The 22634-nt window shown below is 47.7% G+C and overlaps 1 protein-coding gene across 1 annotated transcript in view; it reads left to right on the forward strand.

Annotated features, from left to right (window-relative positions):
* Nucleotides 1-22634, forward strand: part of ZBTB7C (zinc finger and BTB domain containing 7C) — a 309327-nt gene that overhangs the window by 168284 nt on the left and 118409 nt on the right. The window contains exon 3 of the mRNA XM_090285546.1: nt 5717-5778. The gene's annotated coding sequence lies outside the window, so the exon portion shown is untranslated. The remainder of the gene's footprint in view (nt 1-5716; nt 5779-22634) is intronic.

Below are 22634 nucleotides of genomic sequence, written 5' to 3' on the forward strand. Positions count from 1 at the left end.
TACCACAGTTTAGTTATCCATTCACCTACTGAAGGACATATTGGTTGCTTCCAAGTTTTTGCAATTATGAAGGAAGCTGCTGTAAACACCCACGTGCAGGTTTTGGTGTAAGCCTAAGTTCTCAACTCTTTGGGATAAAAAAAGCAGCTCCTAAGAGTGAGGTTGTAGATCCTATGATAAGAGAACATTTAGCCCACTAGCCTGGCAGCACTTCCCACAGGCGTTCAGTCAACTCTCTTTGATGTGCTGCTCCCACGCTGGGCACTGGGGACTTGGCAGTGATCATGACAGTCCATGCACCCTCATGGAGCTGACCAGCCAGGGAAAAGCTGGCCTCGATGGCCTTACCTGAAAACACACAGATGGCAGGCCCCATGCCAAGGGTTTCCCTCCATTTTCTCATTTAATCCTTGCTTCCACCCTGTGAGGTGAGAGGTAAGTGCCATAATTCTGCCCTTGTTGCTGCTGAAGATTTGAAGCCCAGAAAGGTTAATTCACTTGCCCAAGGACACACAGATAGTCAGTGGCAGGGCCAATCTGGCTCTAAGCCACAAGGCATTGTGGCTTTCTGGGGGCTGAGGGGCCCTGCAGCAGCCACAGTAACCTCACTGTCCCCTGAGGGCCCCTCTCCTGGCCTCTGCCCATCCCTGGGAGGCTTGCCACAGGTTTACCACTAGAGGCCAGGGGGCAGAGCCAGTCATTTCAATATCATTGGGTGGGGTGGGGGCACATATCAAAGAGCCCCTTCCCAGCCACATACATGCTTGCTGAGGGGCTGCTGATGGGGCTCAAAGTAAGGAGGACACAGCCTGAACCTCCCCCCCCCCCACCACCACCATTGTAGAGGGGATGTGTGCAGGTCCCAGGCTGGGAGCCTGGAGACCCGGGTTCTGCTCTTGTCTTAGGCGTGACTTTGGGCAAGTCATTTGACCTGTCTGGGTTTGGGTGCCTTGGCTATAAAGTGAGGAATCTAAAGGGCTCCTCTAAGCATGCACATTTTATTTTTCAAAAACCTAAGAGACTCTGAGAACAGTGCAAGTTTTGTGTTACTTGCTGATTGTAACTGCTGTGATAGTTCATAGGAGAGAAAAGTTAGGCAGATTTTTTAAAAAATTTTTTATAAATTTGCATCATCTCTCAAGGCAGCCTCTCCACAAAGGCTGCTGATGAGAGGAGGGTGTTTATCAAAAGGCCATGAGGGGTGAAGGACATCTCTAAGTGGGCTCTGACCTGTCCCCAGCCCAGGGCCTGCTCCTCTGGGGTGTCCAGGGCCAAACATGGCCTGACACTCACACACATTGTTTCATCCTGGACATAAATTCCCACTTGTCCCCAAGCCATGCCATTCTCTGGTTGGTCCCTTCTGGGTGACGTTGTGCAGGCTACATTTTATATTACATTTATAGGCCAGGCAGGAACAGCTGGGACAGGCCTCTGAGTCTGAGGGATTGGTTTGAGCATGGCTGGCATCTGCTGGCTGGATGTCTCTGAGAAAGTCACTCAGCTTCTCTGTGCCTCCATCTTCCTGACTATAACTCTCCCTGGCAGGAACTTGCACAGAGGAACCACATCTTTTCACGTCTGCATCTCCAGCAGGTAGCCAAGACCCTGGGAGAGAGCAGGTGCTCAGTAAATGGAAGGAATCTATCCTATCTGCCTGACAAGTATGTGGGAAAATACAGGTAGACAGTACCTGACTTACCGTGGTTTGACTTAGGATTTTTCAACTTTACAATAGTGTGAAAGCGATAATGCATTTGGTAGAAACTATACTTCAGATTTTGAATGTTGATCATTTTCCGGGCTGGCAATTTGAAAGATGCTACTTCTCATAATGCTGGGCAGTGGCACAACTACTGGTCAGCCTGCGATCATAGGGGTAAGCAACCGATGCTCTCCAGTGTCGTATTAATGCATTTCTGTCTTAACTATAGGTTTATCAGGACGTAACCCTATCTTAAGCCTAGGAGCACCTCTACTTTTTTAATTATAAAGCATTGCACAAATACTAGTTAATAATAACTAAAATTAATGCTAATGTTAATATTGGTTAATATTAATGCTAATGTTAATATTAGTATTAGGCTGTTAATCATACAGTTTTGATTCATACCTGGACTTCTTATTGCTAGCAGTGATCCAGAGGTGGGGACAGGGGTGTTCGTGGGCACACATCTGTCTACACTCAGGACAGAGAGAAGGAGGGGCAGAGGTCTGGCCCGTGACAGACAGCGTAGACTAGTCATGGAGCCAGGCGCTGGGGAGACAGAGTCTAGATGATACCCTTTGGCCCCTCTCCAGCCTTTCCTAGAGATTGAAGAAAACAAGTTATTAGTCTGGAGTGTTCCTTAATGATCTAACGAGAGCAAGGCAGCCAGATTGTCGGGTCTGAGCGCCCTCAGTCAGAGTGTGGGAAACACCTGAAATCAGTAAGGCTCTGTTCCTGGCTGAAAGGGGTTAAGAACTCACACTTACATCTCCAGAGGTGAAGTGTGGCCCAACACCTGGTAGGATGGGTGTGGCTGAGGAGAAACTGTTAGCTTGGAAAGTTGCTAACTTTACATTTTCACCTCGATTTGTAATTTTATTTTTGTTTAAGTTGGAAGGGACCTTAGCATCCACGCCCTCCTTTTGCAGAGAAAACTGAGGCTCAGAGAGGGGAAGAAGCTTATTCAGAGCTCCCGTCTGGCTCTTCCTGTCTCAAAGGTCTGGCTTCCCCACTCTCTCTGTCCTTTTTCTTAACTCGTAACACTATTTTTTAAGGCTTAAAGCACATTCCAAGAAAAGAATCAGGACACTGGAAAAAAAAAACAAAAAAAAAAAAAACATGCTATTCATTCACTCTCACTCGGAGGAGCTGTTATCTCTAATGACCTTTCCAAATTAATAAAATCTGTACATGCTCAGTTGTTTATTGCACACATTGAGTTACACCTCTAAATGACTGCAGGCACCTGCACGCAGTCTGGAATGCTTAGCTGCCGGGCTCTGCGGCTAGCAGACTGCTGTGTCCCCGGGCAGGGGAGCTGTGGTCCCAGTCCCCGAGAAAGGGCCACCTCCAAGAGCCTTGAGCAGCCCTCTGTGTGCTCAGCCTGGAGTCAGGGCCTGTGGCAGACAAAAAGATTTAATGACCATCCTAACCAGGGGTCCTGTGAGGGATTTCTCGGGAGAGGCGACATTTCCAGGCATGAACATAAGGTAGGACCCAAGCAAGAATTTGGTTGAGGGCTTCGGCATCATGAGGAAGCAGAAGTGGGAGGTATCTGGAAGGCTCGCTGGAAGAGGGGATTTGATGGAGGCCCACTAGAAAGAGGAGGACGAGGTCGGGTAGAGAGCATAAGAAAGGGCTTGGCAGGCAGGAAGCACAGAAGGGTCCAGGGCAAGAGTGGGAGTGCATTGCTGCCCATGTGCCTGGGAGGAGGCAGGCAGAGGACATGGGGACTGGGACTGTTTGAGTATCTGAGGGCCACATTCTGAAGGGTGGTGGTGGTGGTGGGTGCAAGACAATTCTCCTTCTCGATCCTCAGATACCTCAGTCTGCAACTACACTGCACAAACACCCTGCTCACAAGCCACAGGTCTCCCTGGCCCAGAGTCACACTCCCCAGCTTGTCCTTGAGTCCTGGTGACTGACTCCCCGTCAAAGCTTGTGAACGGCACAGGCCAGTTGAATGAATATGGACAAAAGTCTTGCCGAGAAATGCTGTGTGGTTGTGCCATGATTGCAGGGACATTTTAAAGAATTGTGGTAACATCTACATAACATAAAATATATCATGTTAGCTGTTTTTAAGTGTACAGTTTAGTGGCCTTAAGTACACTCACATTGCTGCACAATCATCACCAACACCCATCCCTGGAACTTTTTCTCTACTCAGACTAAAACTCTGTACCCATTAAGCCCTGAATCCGCATTCCCTACCCCCACCCCCAGCTCCTGGTAACCTCTATTCTACTTTCTGTCTCTATGAATTTGACTGCTTAGGGACCTCATATAGGTAGAATCATATGGTATTTGTCTTTTTGTGTCTGGCTTATTTCACTTCACATAGTGCCCTCAAGATTCATCCATGTGGTAGCATATGTCAGAATTTCCTTCCTTTTTAAGGCTGAATAACACTCCATTGTAGGCATATGCATTTTGTTCATCCATTCATCTGTTGATGGATGCTTGGGTAATGTCCATCTCTCTCTTTTCTAAGGTTTTATTTATTTTTAGAGAGAGCAGAAAAGAGGGAGAGAAAGGCAGAGAGAGACATCAATAGGAGAGAGACTCATCGATCAGTCAGTTCTCTTACATTCCCTGACTGGGACCGAACCCACAACCCAGGCATGTGCCTTGACCGGCAATTGAACCGGCAACCATTTGCTTTGAGGGACACGCCCAACAAACTGAGCCGCACTGGTCAGGGCCATCTCTTACTTACTGTGACTAATGCTGGGTGTGACTAATATGGGTGTGCAAATATTTGATTAAGTCCCTTGCAGGAGCATTTTGATCTTTTTTTATTATTATTATTTTAAGCGCTTTGGGCTTTCAAATTGTTAGGGCTGATGAGCTGGCCCTTGCTGCTTCCACTCCACAAGAAGCAGATTGTCAGCTGGCCATTTCCCACATGTGAAGGCTCTTCTGCCCTGAGCAGAGCTCCTTTGTTACCCTCTGCCAGGGACACAGATTGAAGGCTGGACTCTGGCGCATGTGGCCTTTCCCCACACCATGCTAAGCTGCTTCAGTCTGCACGTCAGCCAGTGTCAAGGCCTCTTTGCCTTCACTTCTTATCCTGAAACACATCGGTCATGTTGAATTTGTCCCTCGCTAAGGTAGCAAGTGTTTTGTACTCTTGCATGGTAAGTTCTTTCTCCCACCTTCTAAAATGTATTTGGCCGTGGTTGTAAAAGCCAAGGGAAATCACTCACGCACTGTTCTCCCTCCTCGTCCTGGCCTACTCCCCCCCAAAAGAACGACTGAAGGACATCCTGTCTTGAAGCATCACTACCTTTGGGCATTAATTGCCTCTGCAGATCCCAAACTCACTTAAAACACATTAAAGTGGTGACACACTCAGGCAGAAAGGCAGAAGTATTCACAGTTCAGGTTGGCACTGTCATTAACTCAAGTCTTTGGTGTCAACTCCCTCCCACACGGAACGTCCTGCCTGGCCTTACAGCCAACCTCTGCAGTGCATTCTCTGGCCTTTGTTGGTTTGTGTCAGCTCTTGAACATTATTTAAATGTAGTTTGGGGCCTATGCATGCAATTACCATTGTGTTATTATTCAGAACCAGATTGTTAAGATTCAGGCAGCTGTACAAGGAAATGCCCTGTGCTGTGAGGTCCAATTTAGGAGGGCCTTCCGAGCCGGCACGCAGGGTTGCTAGGCAACCCCATGCTACAGAAGAGGAGGCCTCACTCCAGAGTGGGAAGAAGCCCAGTGCCTTCAGGGAATTGGAGGCAGTGGTCAATCTGAGACTGGCATGGCGCCGGGGAGGGGGTGGGAAGCGGCGTGGACTGAGTCCACAGTCTGAGAGGGGTGGGATCCTATGGGGAGCCAGGGGCGCCCACCCAACGAGCACATGGTGTTCCTGGGAGGGGAGAGTGTGCTGCTAGGAGTGAGAATGCGGAGAAGGTGCAGAAGCCCGAGGTCAGCCAGGAAACTGCCAAAGGATGCTCAGAGCAGATGCTAATATGCTTCCCCATTCATTTCTTCTCTTTGCAGGAAATGAGCAGGTTTGCAGAGAAACTGCTCGCCTGAAATTTAAGACAAAGGCGTCGTTGCTTGTGAGTATGAATTTTGCTTTTTTAGGTCTGTGGTTTGACAATGTTCCTGGGGAGAGGGCGGGTTTCCCTGTTTGGGGAAGGGAGCATGACCTCGATGGAATAGGCTTTCAGTACTTCTGGAAGGTGCCTCTGGTTGGGTGGGGCTGGACCCAGGAATGTAAAGCTCCAAGCTGAAGGCGCATGATCTGAACCCTGGCTCTACCCTCTAAGTGAAGAGCACTCCCTCTGGCTCATGAAAGAGCATTCTTCCTTGTGGTCGATTGGTTCAGGGAGAGCAGGACTCCTCCAGGGATACGGAAAATGTGCATTTTTTTCACTCCGAAGTCACAGTTTGTACAATTCTAAGTTTGCTGCTAGGTTAACCCCATTTAGAACACAATTCTCATATAGGCCATTTAACAGTGTGTTAAACTAAGAGCATTCATGTAAGCCAATCCATTTCTTAATGTGAGGATGCCTGGCACTCCGGAGCCTCTGAGAAAGACAAGAGAAGCAGCAGGCCAAGGCTCTATTATGGAGCTGCCTTCAGTCCAATGCGGGGAGAGAAGACATCTGCATGGGAGACCATTTAAAAACCTGTGTGAGCAGGCAGACAGTCCTGCTCTGGCTCTCATGGCACAGGCAGAAATGCAGGTGACAACGAGCAGCTAGGGAAGACTTCCTAGGGAAAGAGAGACTTGAACTTGGCTGATGGAGGACGGAGGAGCAGGGGCAGAGGTGCCAGGACAGGAACCCCCAGTGGCCTGCATGAAGGATGTCATAGACATGGGTCTGATGGGGAGCTGGTGAGGTTGGGCAGGGCCAGGTGGTAAAAGGCTTGAAATGACTTTGTAAATGGTCCATGTGCAAAGAATCAGGATGGAATAAAGTGTCCCTCATCTATGTAAATAAAATTAAGTTTCTGCCAGTTTGTCTATGATTCATGGTATGAAGATGGCCACTGTATTTGATATCAGTATACATACTGGATAGATTGTAGGAAAGTCACAGTTTACATTGGGGATCCTCCCTATATTTCAGACACACACACACACACACACACACACACACACACACACGGTCTTCCCCAGATAGCTGCAGCCTAGGGCCACCAGATATTCATGAGATCAAAGATAGAGACCCACCCTGAGCTCCAGATGGACAGTCACCAGGATGGTGCTCCTGATTTCTACTTGCTTGTCCCTGGAGCTACTTCTCCCAGAGGAAGCTCTGTGGTCCTATGGCCAGGATGAGGGGCAGCTGGGCTTTATTTGTTTCACAAAGGTTAATTAATTATTTGTTCCAAGCAACCAGAGGAAACCAGCTAGTTCTAAATCTCAAGAAAAACAACCAGTATTTATGTAACTTGACCAATTTGCAGCACACTCGACAGTATTGCCTCATATGAGCTTCACAGGTTCTGCCATTTTGCATTTTGAGGCTCAGAGTAGTTAAACATTTTGTTCGCACTTGCTCAGCTAGTAAGTGGTAGAGCTGATGATCACACTGATTTTCTTTCTGCTGCACATTAACTAGAGACGTGATTATGGGACAGGCCTATGGGTCTGCCCCTGCCCCACCCACCCCCTGCTCTTTATTCTGGGGAAGAAGAGTAATTGTGTGGTCCCACAGGGGTCTGGTTGTGAGGACTTCCTGTTTGGGATGGTCAGCGTTTTGCTGTGCTGGCTTTCATAGATATAAAGGGCCAGCCTGGTGGTCTTTGGCCAGGTGAGAAGGGAATTATGGTTCTGTCTTCAAAGAAGAAGGCTCCTGTGTGCTTCTGTCACCAGGGTAACCCTCTGGAAAGACACAGGAAGGCTCTATTTGGAGCCATTAGTGACTGGTTAAGGCTGGGTTCCTAGAAGCAGAACCTGAGACAAGGATTCAGGTGCACTAAGTGTATCTAGGGAGAGCTCTTCGGGAACGCTTTTCAGGGAGTGAGGGAAGCACGTGGCTTGACCAGAGTGAATTGTGCTGCAGTGATGTTCGTGGGAGACGAGGTGCAGGCCTCACATATCCCCTCATTAGTCATCGGCACCCAGAATGGTGCTGCCTCCCAGGCAGCATCTTGACCAGGAGAAGGGTGTCTGAGAACATCACAGGTGACAGCATCTGGGGAGTGGGAGCCCCAGCAGGCAAAGGGGACCTGAGTGGGGATATCTGTTGCATTTACCACCATGTCTGTGAGCATCCCTGTTGTGAAGACAGCCAAATGTAGTTTTCACCTGACCTGGCAGTAATTTTCATTCTCGTAAGTTTGCATTTTAACAGTAAATTTACTTTCAATAGGTAATACAGTCCTATGGCTCTAAATTCAAAAGTGCCAAAAGGTGTATTGTGAGAAGTCTTTTTCCCAATATTACTGGGATTTTGTGTTCCCTTCCAATGATAGTCGATGCACACCAACGAAGATGTGGTTAAGATTTCGAAGGTTTGGTGAGTCTGATGCGGTCAGCAGCTGGGGCTATTCCAGAGGCATGGAGCTGAAACATGCCTTTTCTTTGGACAAAGAGCAATTCCCTGAGGCCACTCTCAGTGGAAGGTTCAAAATCCATAAAAACTCTACAGGCATTTCCAAACTCCTTAGAATTTCTGTATAAACAATTGATAGAATTGCAAATTATTTCCTTATTACAACAAATCACATAGAAAGTTTGAGATGCTATCTTACAGTCCTAGAAATTTCTAAATATTTTAAATAATTTTAAAATTTACTAAGTTCACCCTGGCTAGTGTAGCTCAGTAGATTGAGCTCCATCCTGTGAATCGAAAGGTCACTGGTTCGATTCCCAGTCAGGCCACATGCCTGGGTTGCAGGCCAGGTCCCAGGTTGGGGGCATGTGAGAGACAACCGATCAATGTTTCTCTTGCACATTGATGTTTCTCTCCCTCTTTGTCTCTCTCCTTCCCCCCCTCTCTAAAAATGAATAAATAAAATATATATATTTTAAGTTTAAAGAGATATTTTTTTACTAAATTCACTTTTTAATTCAAACTACTGCAGTCTCACAACATTTACCATACAATGTCATTTGCACATTGTTCGATGACTTACCGAAATGTGTATTGTTCCCAAAGAGTGTTGCGATCTACTGCAGTGTCAGGCCTGTGAATCTTCCCTGTGGTTTCCTTTGATGAAGTGACTGGACTATAATCCGGAGGGGCTTTGTCATCACAGAAGCGGGCCAGTGGTGGGACAGCCTCCTTTGTTGGTGAACTCCCTGCCATAGGAGCTGTTGAAAGAGCAACGGGATCATCTGTGAGCAGAGCCTCGCTGGTGTACCCTATGTGACAGGCAGGTTTAGTGGATTTCTAAGGTCCTATCATAGCTCAGAGTCTAGTCTGTGCGGCTTTGTTATCGTTGTTGCCTTTATGGGCCATTTATGTCGCTTGGAATCCACACTATCGGGCTCACCCTGTGTGCTTATCTTCCAAATTTTGGTTGCACAGGTTTTGTCTAATGCCTATAAATGTCCACATAGAACTTACTGTGTAATCACATAGGCCTGGCTCATCTGTTTTCTCTTGCAAATGAGCTCCCTCCTTCCAATTCTCCTTCATGTTGGTGCTCTCAGGGTACAAGAAAATCCTCTCACTTGGGCACAACCTGTTCAAGCCCCAAGACAGATATTGGTGGCACCCCCACAAGTCAATGAAAAAAATCTCATTTCCGTCCAAGAAATAGAATCATTATCTTGATTGAAATAATATCTTTCCCCAACCTGCGACCAGATAAAGCATCAAATTGGTGGAGTTTCCTTATCACTGCACAGAGTCTGCAGGACACAGAGTAATGGCCTGTCAGCTGCCTGGTGGGGCAGGTTTTGTAAGGCAGAGCCCACCGCTCTTGGCCTGATTTGGATTACAACATGTCTGGTGCAATGTAAAATAATCCCATTAATGACAAATAGTATATTGAAAGGGAAGTTAGTGTAGAGCCTGGAACAGTTAAGCAATAAATGTGACTATTATTATTATGGTGATTGTTTTTAATTAGACAACACCTCACATATGGGCAATCACAGAAGTGATTCAAAGCTGTGGATGTTCATATACTTCCAGGATGTGAGTGTTCTGGAAGCCTGTGCCCACTAGGCCTGAGCTTCCCAGGGCTTCAGTCAGGGTAAGCGGATGACTGGACTTGAGAAGGCAGACCAGGTCCTAGTTTTGGGTGGAAAGCAGGGCAACCAGAGGCCAGCAAACCAACATCGTGGGGAAGGAAACAGAAAGAGCAGTGGGCAGGGAGGCAGGGGACCATATTCCATCTCTACCATACAGCTCTAGGCTTTTGGGGCTCAGTCTCATCATTTTTCAGAGAGGGTAACATGGGGGTGTCAGGAGAAGGGGGTGAGGTGATGTTTGTGTAAAGCCCAGGACACTGGCTGTACCCTCAGTCTTCCCTGTTCCCAAACCCTTTGAGGGGAGACTCTGCTTCATTCTGGGAATTTTTGAGTGCTAACTCTGTGACGGGCATGTTCTAACCATTTTACCTGTATTAATTCACTTAATCCTCACAACAGTGGTATACATTACAAACTTGTATTATCTGCCTTTTATACTTGAGAAGGAACAGAGAGGTTAAGTAACTTGCCTAAGGTCATACAGCCAGTAAGTGGTGGAGCTGGGATTTGAAGCCAAGCAGTCTGGCTGGAGCTCTTAAAAACAAAGTAGATTGCATCAAGACTAAATAATGTAGTTCAAACGTATTGGGCTTTTACCAGCTCTTCAACTATAATCCTGTGAAAGTCCGAAACAATAATAATAATAACATCTTTGTAATGTTTCGGGAGGCATAGAGGTGGTTCCTGTGGCAGAGGTGAAAGGTTGAATAATATTCTAGCCAAGGTTCCTGATCTTGGGCACCCGGAGGCTCAGATCCTCTCTTCGCATGGCACCCTGCAAAGCTGGCCCCAGCCAGATGTGCTCTAGAACAGCAAGATATGCAGGACTTGCCCCCATTTATCTGGCCCCTACCTGGCCCATCCTCCACCTTCCTCAGAATCCTGGGGCCCTTGGGGCTGTGCTGGCTGTGAAGATGTCCCCAGAGAAGAAAACCATCCCCTCACATGCCTCCCCTGCCTGCTTCACTCCCCACTTTCCCTCAGGCACGACAGAAGTGAAATGAAAGCCCATATCTTCAGAATCTTGTTTTCAAAAGTCCTGGTCTGTCAGTGAGCGTGACTGATTACCATGGTAATCACCAGCCGAATGGAGTGATTTTATAACACATTTCCATCAGAAATATGTACAGGTGTGCAGGGAAATCAACATTTATCAACAAGATAGGTGTGGGGAGATTAATAGTGAATTTAGGATTACTTAAGGAAGCAAAAGGGAAAAAGAAAGAAGAAATATCTTTGCTTGCAGCCAAGGTCCTTCTAGCTTTACCTCTCATCACTTCCTGCCCCACCTCCCTCCCAGCCCGGCCTCTAAGCTTTTCGCTCACAGCCCTCCTTGCTCATCCCTCTCCTCTCGCCTTTCCACTGCTTAACCATCTATCAAATGCCAGCTCCTCCAGGAAGTCCTCTTTGGTCCACTCAGTCCCCAGAAATCTCGCAGTCCCCACACTGGGCCTTGTGTCCCTGGCTCCCAAGCTAGCTGAAGGGCCCCCTGAGGGATGTGCATTCACTGATCCTGCAACCTGGGCCACCAGACACAGACCAGCTTAGCAGACTCTTAGCAGCGGGGTGCTCCAGTCCCACCTGTGCTCCTCAAGGACAATGAGCCTCCACTGAGCTAAGAATCTCACTCACTTCCTTAGGGCCCAATCAGAAACACCACAATGACACCTCTGGGTGACACTGGAGAGTGCCAAGAGCCAGACTGTAGTATTCAGTCCTTCCAGAGGTGAAGGCAGTGGCCAGGGATCCAGAAAAACAGGCAAAAATATTTTGATTTCTAAACCTCTTGGTCCCTGAGTCATCACCCCTTCACCCCCTCTGAATCAGTTCTGGCTCTCCACGTGGGAAACCACACTCCTGGGACCAGGAGAGGCCTTCCCACTCAGCCCAGCCCACCCTGGGCTCCTTGGGGAGGGGGCGTCCAGGGCAGGGTGGGGTGGAAGAGGCAGCCTTGCCTGCTGGACCCTGACGCAATGGGCCACCACTTAGTCCTGAGCCTGCAAGTGTTTCGGACTCAGCAAGCCAGGGTCTCTCCATCACGGTGAGTGGGAGACCAGAGGGTCTTGTCAGCGGCCTCTCATGAAAGGCCTTCCCCTTCACTTTCAAGTAGGACAATGCATGGGAGAAGTTGCCAGACTATTTTGATTTTAATAGAATGAATAATAAAGAGCCTGGAGTGTCTCTCAAAATTAATATTGAAGAATGTGTTCTGCCACATGTTCTTCCAGTTGAATTGGCTCCTAAAGAGTTGATAACAAAAGGTTTAAACCAAAAAAAAAAATAAATAAAAAGGCATTTCTGTACTAACTCTTCTCTCTTTTAATTCCCTTCTTATAATGCTTCTCAGTTAACAGTAACTTAAAAAAAAAAGGGGGGGGGCCCAGTAACTTGAAAAATAGGAAAAGATGAAACAAAGTTGGGATAGGAGGCAGTGAGCACCAGAAGAAGGCTTGAAGTGGCAGCCCCTCCTTTTGTTCCGCAGCGTGAATGGCTCTGTGGTGGGTCCCTCCTTGAGCCCAGCAACAGTGGCCACACTCGGACAGGGCACTGCCTCCCTTCAAGGGTGTCTGCAGAGGCAGGGCCCTGGCGGGAGACACGGGGTGCCTGCAAAGTGGGCAATTGGAACAGAGCTGAATCCAAAGGCCAGGGCAGGGTGTAGGGCATCCACAGGACCCAGGGCAGTGTCCCCAACACAGAGAACAGTTACACCCCTGGACCTGAAGGGACAAGGAGAGGAGGGCACTGAAAACGGAGACAGTGAGAGTGCTGTGGAGGGGACCACCCTACCTGGGCACCCCTGAAGACAGGAAGCGCAGGCTGACACCCGAACTCCCGTCTCTGCCTCCCTCCAGGCTCTCTCCTGGGACCCCACTGCTGAGCTGACAGGAAGAGGGACGGAAGGCAAAGAGCCCACCATGGTGGTCTGGAGGGGTCGGCTTTGAGGGCACCGGATGGAGAGTGGGTTGGAGGGACAAATGGAGACAATGACATGCTTCTTCCCCAAATGCTAGACCAGGGGTGAGGGGGGCCCAGTCTTCTCATCTTGGCATACCTGATATAAGGAACCATTTCAGGGCCTCCAAGAAAGTCCTCAGCCCAAAGAAACATGCCTCCCCTGCCAGCCTGTTTTCCAGGGATCACAGTTCTTTTTACCAGAGCAATACTGTCACACAGGGCTTCCCTGGGAGAGAAGAGATGGGGCCATAGTGGATCCATACTGAAATGCCACATTGAATGCCTCACCAGAAGGAGCTGAAAGCGGGGAATGGAACAGCTCTAGCAAAGTCCCAAGGGAGTCTGGGAGTGGACCTTGAAGGAGGGTGCAAGCTGAAGGGAAAGGACTTAGTAGGTGAGGGAAAGTGTAGGTCAAGGCCGAGAGCACAAGGGCCCTGAGTTCAGCCAAGGGAGGCTAGCCCTGGGTCAGTTTGCTTGTCCTGGGCTCACACCCCTGACTCTTGGAACTGCAAGTAACTCTCAGCTCTGTACCCTCCCCCTTCAGGGGTTTATGCCGGTGAAAAACAACAGCAGTGAAGGGACAGCTTATGTTGATCCAGCCATTCCTATGGTCCTATGGCCTAGCCTGAGCTAAGCACTTGCCAGCATAATCTGTTTTAATTGTCCAGCAGCTCCTGAGGTGGGCATCAGAGATGAATGTCACTTGCTAGAGGCCACATCGAACCCCTAATGGCTTGATTGCAGAACTGTCCGCTCACCTGGCACCTGCCAAGGGTCCCCTGGCCTGCCCCTGCAGAGAAAGGAGCATCATTCACATGTTGGCCTATACATTTAAAATTGTTTTATTTGGCAATAATTTCAAATTGCAGAAAAATTGCAAAAACGAAACCACTACAAAGAATACCCTTATATCCTAGACTCACCTGTGGTTAAATTTTTACCCCATTTCCTTTATCGTCTGTGCTCTCTCTTAATTAGTCACACACATACACATTTTGTCTGAACCATTTGAGGGTAAGTTACCCCTAAATACTTCAGTACCTGTTTCCTAAGGCTAGGCATATTCTCTGACATAATCATAGTACAGTTGATCGATAAATGTAACATTGCCATACACTTCGATCTAATTTACCAGTCTACTATTTGTATTATGATTTTGTCAGTTAATTTCATAATGTTCTTTATAACGCATCCCTCTTTAATAACAGATCCTGTCTAGGGTCGGCTGTTACATTTGGTTGCTATGTCTCTGGTCTTCTTTAATCTGGAACATGTTCACAGTCTTTCTTTGTCTTTTATGACTTTGACATTTTTGAAGAGTACAGTGTCCCCTTCTTATTTTTAATAAAATGTTCCTCCTTTTGGGTTTGTCTGAAGTTTCCATGTCATTAGATCTAGGTTGCCCATTCTTAGCCAGAATCCTACATTGACACTCTTGGATTCTTCTCATACAATCCCATCTGGAGGCACTCACTGCACTGGTCCTCACTGGTGATGGTAATGTTGATCTCCAGGTTCAGGGATTGTCTGATCTCTTCACTATACAATAATTGTCTTTTTTTTTCCCCATTGTAACTAGTAAGTAGCCTATAGGGAGACTCTTCAAAATTATGCAAGTACTCTGTTCTCTGTAGACATCCTCTTGGATATAGCAGCCACTGAGGACTCTGGCCTGACCCAGTCCTTAACAGGAGGGTTGCAAAAAACCTGTTGCTTTTCTAGCTCCAGCACTGCCTCTATATTTACCAAAGAACCCTTGGCATTCTACTGTAGCAGTAAAATATGTTTATATTGTATGCAGTATACATGTACTATTATAAGCAGTAAATGTATTTATTTGTCTAATACCTATATGCACTGATGAATTCCTGTTTTTACAAGAATTTATTATTCCTTACTGTAGTCAAGTGGGGGCTTCAATTGCCCCAGATTTGATCTCTGGGAGCCCTTGCAGGCTTACTCCCATGATATCTTGATAGGCTACCCTCCCTGTCTTGGATCCCTTTCTTGCTTTCTGGCATCACAAGAGGTTCCAGGCTTATCCTGTACCTGATTTGCAGTAGCCTGGCAGTCAGTCATCTCTCTGAGGGGTTCTGCTTTCTTTTAGTGAGAGTGTGATATTAGAGACCAAGCTCTGGGTTCTGAGTGTGCTCATTGCTGCTGGGTATCTTTACTTCTTGGTCCTTTCAGGTGACAGAACTAGGAAATACTTGCGTGTATATACACATACACATACCTTTCATACAACACACATACATATACATCTGTGCATAAACATGCATATACACTTACATATTTGAATGTTAGAAATATAAGTCCAATCCCAATCTAAGGGTCCTTCTTGTCTTCCCCTGTTCCATAGTTCTGTGTCCTTCCTCTGCAGTGAAAACCCAAGCTCCCAAAATGATCAACACATTAACTCATTTTCTCCATCTTATATTACATTTAAAATAGTGTCAGAATTGCTTCACCCATACCATTGCAATCAACACAACTTCTTCCCCTCACCCCCAACCCACCCTGCTGTATTCATAAATAACTTGAATTAATCATTCCTTCCTTCCTTCCTTCCTTCCTTCCTGCCTTCCTTCCTCCCTTCCCTCCCTCCACTTCAGTGTCATTATAGTATTTATTTGAAATACAGTTAAGTTTACTATTTTTAGTTTTCTTTCAGTTTTAGGGATTTATTTTCCCCCCATTCTTATTGATTTAATTTTATTTTTAATAGGCGGAATAGTAAGATGCTTTCAAAAGTCAAAATTACCCAAAAGGTATACAAGAGATATGTCATTCTCTCGTGTATTCCTTCTGCCTCACGCCCTGCCTCCACAGGTAACCAGCTTATTTTATGCTTGCACTTCCATTGCTTTCTGTAAATATAAGTACATTTTTATATATTTTTAAAATGTTTTCTTCTTTTTTACACATAAGATAGCATGTTACACATGCTTTAAAAAAAGGTTTTTTTTTTGCTTTACTTTATGCATTCACTATCTCCTAGAAAACACTCCATACCAGTTCACAGGGTCTTTCTAAATTTTTTTTATAGCTACATAGTCCTCCATGTGTGTGCATACCACAGTTTGCCCCACCACGCTGCTACGCACGGCCAGGTGGTTTCCTGTAGTTTACAATCACAAATAATGCTGCAGCGCTTGTGTGTGTGTTTCATATACTCAGAAGTATATCTTCATGATGAAGTTCTGCAGCTGGGGTTTCTGGGTAGAAGAGTAAACGTGTATGGAGTTTTGCTGGGTATTGCCAGATACCCCTTCAGGGTTGTGCCAGTTTGCATTCCATCCTTTTTCCTCACAACCTTGCCAGTTGAAGGTGCTGTCAGATTTTGAAATTTTTGCCGATCTCATGGGCATGAAGTGGTATCTCAGAGTAGTTTTAATTTGCATTTCTCTTATTAGGAGTGAAGGTGAACATTTTCATATGTTTAAATTTTTATATTCCTCATGTGAGTTGTCCATTCTTTGGCCCATTTTTCTATTGCCTGCTTTTAATTGGGTTTTTGGTTCTTTGTCCCTCAATTCTTAAGAGTTGTTCTATATACTAGTAATATTAACCCTTTATCTATTATCTAGGTGGCAAATATTTTCTCCCAGTGTATCATTTACCTTTTATTACTTATGGTGTTTGCCATAAAATTTTTTTATATAGTCAAATTCATCGGTCTTTTATTTTATTGCCTCTGGATTTTCAGTCATAGTCAGAAAGCCTTTTCTTACACCAAGGTTATAGAAGAATTCAGCCACATGGAAACACCATTTTTAAAGATAATATTTCACTGAAAAGCTAAGCCATCACTTCTATATAGATTCTAGAAGATGAATTGGAGTTGGGGGCAGGGGGCAGAAAAGTGCAAGCTTGAAGGTTGGAGGTGTGAAAGTCCTGAGCCCTGCTTTTCAGGATGGGGACAGAGGAAATGTCATCTCTGCTGAGATGGACACTCAGGCAAGGGATTAAATTTGGCCGTGTGACACAATCCAGTGACAGGACCCCCAAGAGAGGGAGGGCTGCAGGAACTTCAGAAGAGGGCAGGTCCTTTGGGCTGGGTAGAGGAACATTGGGGCAGGTCTGGGGCTAGGGCGGGGCCATGAGGGCAAACAGGCCCTTGGTCATCCTCTCCTGGTCCTGGCCCTGGTTTGGGGAGAAGCAGGAACAGAGCCAGGAAAGAAGGATGTTAAATGGAGTGGGGCTGTGCAAATCATGATGTAGGAGCAGAACATTGTAATGAACACAATCTGAAGTAAGCTAACTGTTCACTCGCCTTGGGAAGAGGAAGAAGGCCTTGTGGAGCACTACAAGAAAGCTGGAGCCGGAAGGCAGCTTCAATGTGTCTGTTTTGCAGACAGGGAAACTGAGGCCCAGGATGGGATCCCCAGCACATTAATGATTCCCAGTAAGTTAATGTTTGTGCTTCATGAGTCTTCTCAAGGGAGAGAAGGACGCTGGCTCCCACCCTGCACTCTGCCTGCCCATCCTCCCCATCCCCCAAGCCCTGGAAAGCACATGGGCTTGTGTGCCCCTGCCGGGGCCTTCCCAGCAGCCTTGCCAAGGGTTTGGTCCCTGAACCCCGCTGACTGGGAAGGAGAAAAAGCAAAAACCTAGGAGATGGGAGACAGGAGAGGGAGAGAGCTGCAAGCCCCACTGCCGGCTCCACCCCAGGCCACATTCCTGAGGGAGGGGCCCCCAAAGAACCTGTCATTTCCCCTCTCTCCTCAGCAGCGGGTCCAGCAAAGGCCATTCCCTGTGGCCCTGTGTGTCAAGTCAATCAAGTTTGTGGGAAAAATAATAAGTCTGCAGCCACGGGGCTAGAGCTCTTCCTTCAGATCTTATTTATCTGCCTCTCCCCGGGGCTCTGCTGATTGAGGCCAGGAGGTTGGCTGACTCTCCCAGACCCCCTTTGAGGAGGGAAGCATGCCTATGCCGGCTCCCCCCTCCCAACTCCCCCACCAGCATCCCTGACCTTCTCCCTGGGAGAACCAAATGACCCTGAAGCAGAGTCCCCAGCGACCCGCCAGCCCTTCCACCCCCACAGCCTGCTCTGCCAGGCTTGTGTAAGTAGCCAACCCGGTGACCTGCATCATGAAATTTAAGGGGTAGCTGTGAATGAGACTGTCGGCCCTTTCCAGTATGAACTTACCTGAGAGCCAGGGCTGCTTCTCATTTAGCTTGGAATCCCCCCAAATGCTGAGCACAGATCATCAATGATGAGTGAGCCACTAAAATGCAAATAAAAAGACACGGTCTTTAGAGACAGGAAGGATTAAGCTTGAACTCTGGCTGGACACTTGCTGAGTGGCCTCAGGGGAGGACACTTAACTTGTCTGACCTCCATTTCGTCATCCGTTAAATGGGATGATCAGCTCTGCCTTGCAGGGCCATTGCATTGGGTCAGTAGGCAGTGTGTCCCGCACAGAGCCTGACACCCCGCAGGCCTGTGTTCATTCACTTGCAGACACTCTGTGCCTATGATGTGTCCTGCCGCAGGGCAGCCAAAGGGGCAACACGCCAAGACTGCAGGGCAGTTGTGCAAACCGATGCAGAGAGCTCACTCTGCCCCTGCCATGCTGGGGCTGGGGCTGGGGTGCTGGGTGGGGACAGTGTCCCCATCATCATTCCAGTCATGGGGACGGTGGGTTTTCCAGGTTCTTCCCAGCTCCACAGTTGCTGAGATCAGCTCCCAGAATTTGGTGGTGGATGATTTGTGGGAAATTCCTCACAGAGCCGAGGGCCTGGCCTAGGTGGGGGAGGTGAGAGCTGGGAGGGAGAGGGGAATTCAGAGAGGGCTGGATTCCTGACCTCAAACTGCTCCTGCTGTCCACGCCCATGGCTCTCCAGGAGGGGGTGAGATGGCCACAGCTGGCCTGGCTTTCTCCTTTGGGGAAACTAGGTGCCAGCCAGCCTGGGGAAGAAGCCAGGAGATCTGCTTTGTCCTGCCTTAAGAGCCAGGCCTGGGAGCGCTGGGAGCCAGGGGTCCGCAAGCACAGGCAGGGCGTTATAATTATAAGGGAAAACAGGTGTAAAATGGGACTTCCTGGCAAACGTGAAATTTCAGGAGCCAATAAAATTGGCTCTGTTTTCTCCTCTCCATTTTCCCATAATGAAAAAGAAAAAAAGACTTCACGCCCCTCTCCAGGTAATTAATGAGTTATGTAGCCCTTAGGATATCATATCACCTTTCTGACTCTTGGCTTCCTCATCCATACACTTCATTCCTTCATTCTGCAGATATTATTTTGTGCTTTCCACATGTGAGGCAATGTGTCAGGTACTGGAAGTTCAAAAGTGATTGTGACAGGGCCTGGGCATTAGTCCAGCACTCTCAGATCTCTGGGGCCCCTGCCCCGCCAGAGACACAGCTCCAGCCCGTGAAGTCATGTGATCTGGTGAGGGGAGCTGAAACGGTGAAGTCACAGCAGAGAATGGCTCTCTCTGAAATACGTCCAGTGGTACAGACAATGGCAAGGACGGGAGACTGAGAGGTGAGGAGCACGTGCCCACTTTGTGGCAAGAGGCCCCTAGACTGAAAGAGATGCCATAATGGGCTCAGCTGCATCCAGCTGAGAGGTGGTAGCGTTGAGAGTTGACCCCAAAGCTACCTGCTCTTCCCTTCCACCTCCCCTTTCTATTGTTTAAACCCGCTTCTCTCCCCTATTTATCCCCCATGCAGCCATCTGGCCAGCAGACTCTGTGACAGACAGACTCCCACAGAGATAGGACAAGAGCCCTGGACCACTTGTAACACTCACCAAGGGCTGTGGGGGGTGGGGAGGGGACTTAGCTCTGCCACTTCCCTTCTGTGCTCTCAGATTCCACAGCTGGAAGGTGGACCCAATAAAACTGCTATTTCTAATCTTCCAGAATGGAGAGGGTGTGATAAACATTCTAGAACTGCTCAGAGAAGGGGAAGCTATGAGGCGCCACTTTATGCTTGATGCAGAAGGCACAAGACCAATAAATACCATTCTTTATGCATCTTCCATGAAAAAAATTAACTAGAACACTGTCCCAGGCAGAGAAAATGATTGGACTGAGGTGTCACATGACAAGATGAGTAGCTCCCAGGTCTTCTAGCTCTTTAATCCAGTGCCCTTTCTCTGAAAGATCAGCTACCCTCCTTTCTTTATGAGCATCTTTTATATGTAAACAAAATCATTAGCAGTGAGAATAAGCAGTTTAAATCATTTTAGAGGACCCTTATACTTCATGCTTTTCCTTATTGATTTACAGGAGCTCTTTGTATATGACAGATTTAAAACTATGTCTGTTACACACAATGCAAATACTTTCTCCCAGACTTTTAAGGTGCAGTAATGTAGTACCTTTGTCATATAAAGGTTCTTATTTTTTAGTCAAACCCATCACTGTTTTTCTCTTATCACTCATGAGGTTTGTGTCATGTTTAGGAAAACCTGCAAACTGACTGTGTATTCATCAAAATGAATTTTGCCAGAGCTGCAGGATCTGAAAGCTGTGTTGCAGAGATCCAAGGAGGCTGTCTTGCAATAAGCAAACATTTTCTGGGAGCTTCTTTGCAGGGAGCCTCTGACCAGGAGGCTCAGGACAGCTGTTCAGCAACACAGGCCTCACCCTAGACTTCGCACACAGCACCTCAGGGTCCATGCCAGGCTCTGTCCTTATGCTCCCACAGGTGGAGGCCTAACTGGTAAGCTCAGGGAAGCCAGCATTAACCATTGAATTCTCAGAGTGTGTTTTCCTGATCACCAAAGTCAAATCAAGGCCTGGGGACTTTTTTTTTTTTTTTCCTTTTTGTAGCCCTGCCTTCCTCCTCTTTCTCTTCACCACAGTCTGAAAGGGATCTGAAAATCTACTAGAACTGTTTTTTGTGGGAGGGCACCTCTATCTGACTTGCTGCTTTTGTGGGAAACTTTTCACAGAGCCAAATACAGAAAATTATCTTTTCAAACATACCGTTCAGTGTAATTTTATAAGCTCTGCAGAACTGTCCTAGCATCTTCCTAAAGAAACCTTGAAATCCAGTGGCTGCTGTGTTATAAAAGAAGCAAGAACCTTGTAACCAGCAAAGGACTATTAATCCTGTTGAGGCTCATCCTTACTAATTCATTGTTTCTGGCAAGGGGGAGAAAGGCTGCTTTGAAAAGCTTCTCAGAAGGAGCCAGAGTCATTGGCACACGCGAGCACATGCAACCTAGCAATGCAGTGGCCTGTATTTAACAAACAAATAGGTAACTCAAACATTAGGTCTTGCTGCCTTTGGTGTTCCCACATCAGAGTGCCACATACTTTCAGGGTGCACTTTTTGGTGGGGAGCAGGGCTGAGTAGTAGCCAATTCCAAAGAAAAGAGCCAAGAAATGGAGGCTGTAGTAAGGGAGCAGCTGGCAAGGGGAAGGAGCTGGACCAAAGGCTCAGAATAGCCATTTCTGGTGCCAAGGGTGAAAAGGGGAGAGGAAATGGCTAGGCTGGGGCCCGTGGGAGGAGCAGCCTGACTGGGTGGGGAAGCGAGGGTGGGTGTGTGGCTGTGGCCTGGAGATTGCTCGTCCATGGAAAGTTTTCAAAGTGAAGATTCAGGAGTGGGCAGGAGGCCATGAGGGTGGAGGAAGGGTCTGGACTTCGCCTCTGGCCAAGGAGGGGCAGGGCACAGGGCTACCTCCGGATGGCCGCTGTGCAGAAAGCAGGCCCAGACAGCCCTGGTGGAAGGGTGGAATGGGGTTCAGCTGGCCAGAGAGGGGCAGGGCTGAAAAGGGATGGGAGCTGGGCTCAGCCTTGGGCTTTCAGCTGAGGACCCCTCTCAAGACAAAGGAAGAGACTCTGGGGTTGGGGGATGGGGGGGGGGGCACAGCAACAAGAGCTCCTCCTGTCCCCCATTCAGTAAGGACAATGCTACTGAGCCACCTCCTTATTCAGTATACAGGTGCCCGATGACAGTGGCTTCATTGCCTGGGTCTCAAAGGGTTTGTTCCAGTGTGGGCTGCAGCTTCCAGGGCTGCTCCAGCAAAACTCACCAAGTATTTATTGAATACCTATTGGGTACTGTGTTCGGGAAAAGGGTCTTCAGAAAAGAAAGGACAAATGAAATGCAATAAACAAAAGGAGCAAATATAAAAGCAGAGGCCTGAGCATGCCCTCTGAATCTGATAGCCAGCTAGAATCTCAGAATCTCAGCCCCTCACTTCCTCTTTGGGTAACACTATTAGAAGGAGCATGGTGGAGCAGATGGAGCATCACTGGGAGCCAGAAAGGGGCTCCAGGCTCAGCTGAGTGACTTGGCCTCCTGGTCCTCATCTCCAGAGCATCCAGCCTGTCTCCTGCTCCCTCTGCCTTGCAGGGCTGTGGTAGCAACACCGTAGTTACACTTGGGGCTCCGGTCACTGTCCAGTTCATTGCCCTGAGCTGCATTGGGGAGCAATGAGGAGCACATGGAGGCTTCCTTATCCTGGCTCTCCCCACCGGCATGCTCTAACGTCAGCTGTACAGAGCCCTGCCAGGAAGCTGTTGTTAGGACATTTAAAAAATTTTTTTCGTAGGGGAGTCACCAGGTTCAGAGAGGTTAAATGATATGTCCAAGGACACACATCCAGCTCATGGTGGCAGAGCAGAATCAAAAAGTCTTTCCCCGCTCCCTGCTTCCCACCAGAGGGTTTGTCAGCTGTAAAGGGCCAGGACAGTGCCATTGTTTTAAACTATTTCCCCTGAGACAACTCAGAAAAACACCACAACTATGTATGAGTGCCAGACACTTGACCTACCCATGTGCACACCAGTTTGCTTCAGAAGGACACTCTAGACAAAGTGGGGCTCTGAGAAAA

This window comes from Furipterus horrens, unplaced genomic scaffold (assembly GCF_987537825.1).
Source record: "Furipterus horrens unplaced genomic scaffold, mFurHor1.1.pri manual_scaffold_8, whole genome shotgun sequence".
Classification (NCBI taxonomy): Eukaryota; Metazoa; Chordata; class Mammalia; order Chiroptera; family Furipteridae; genus Furipterus; species Furipterus horrens.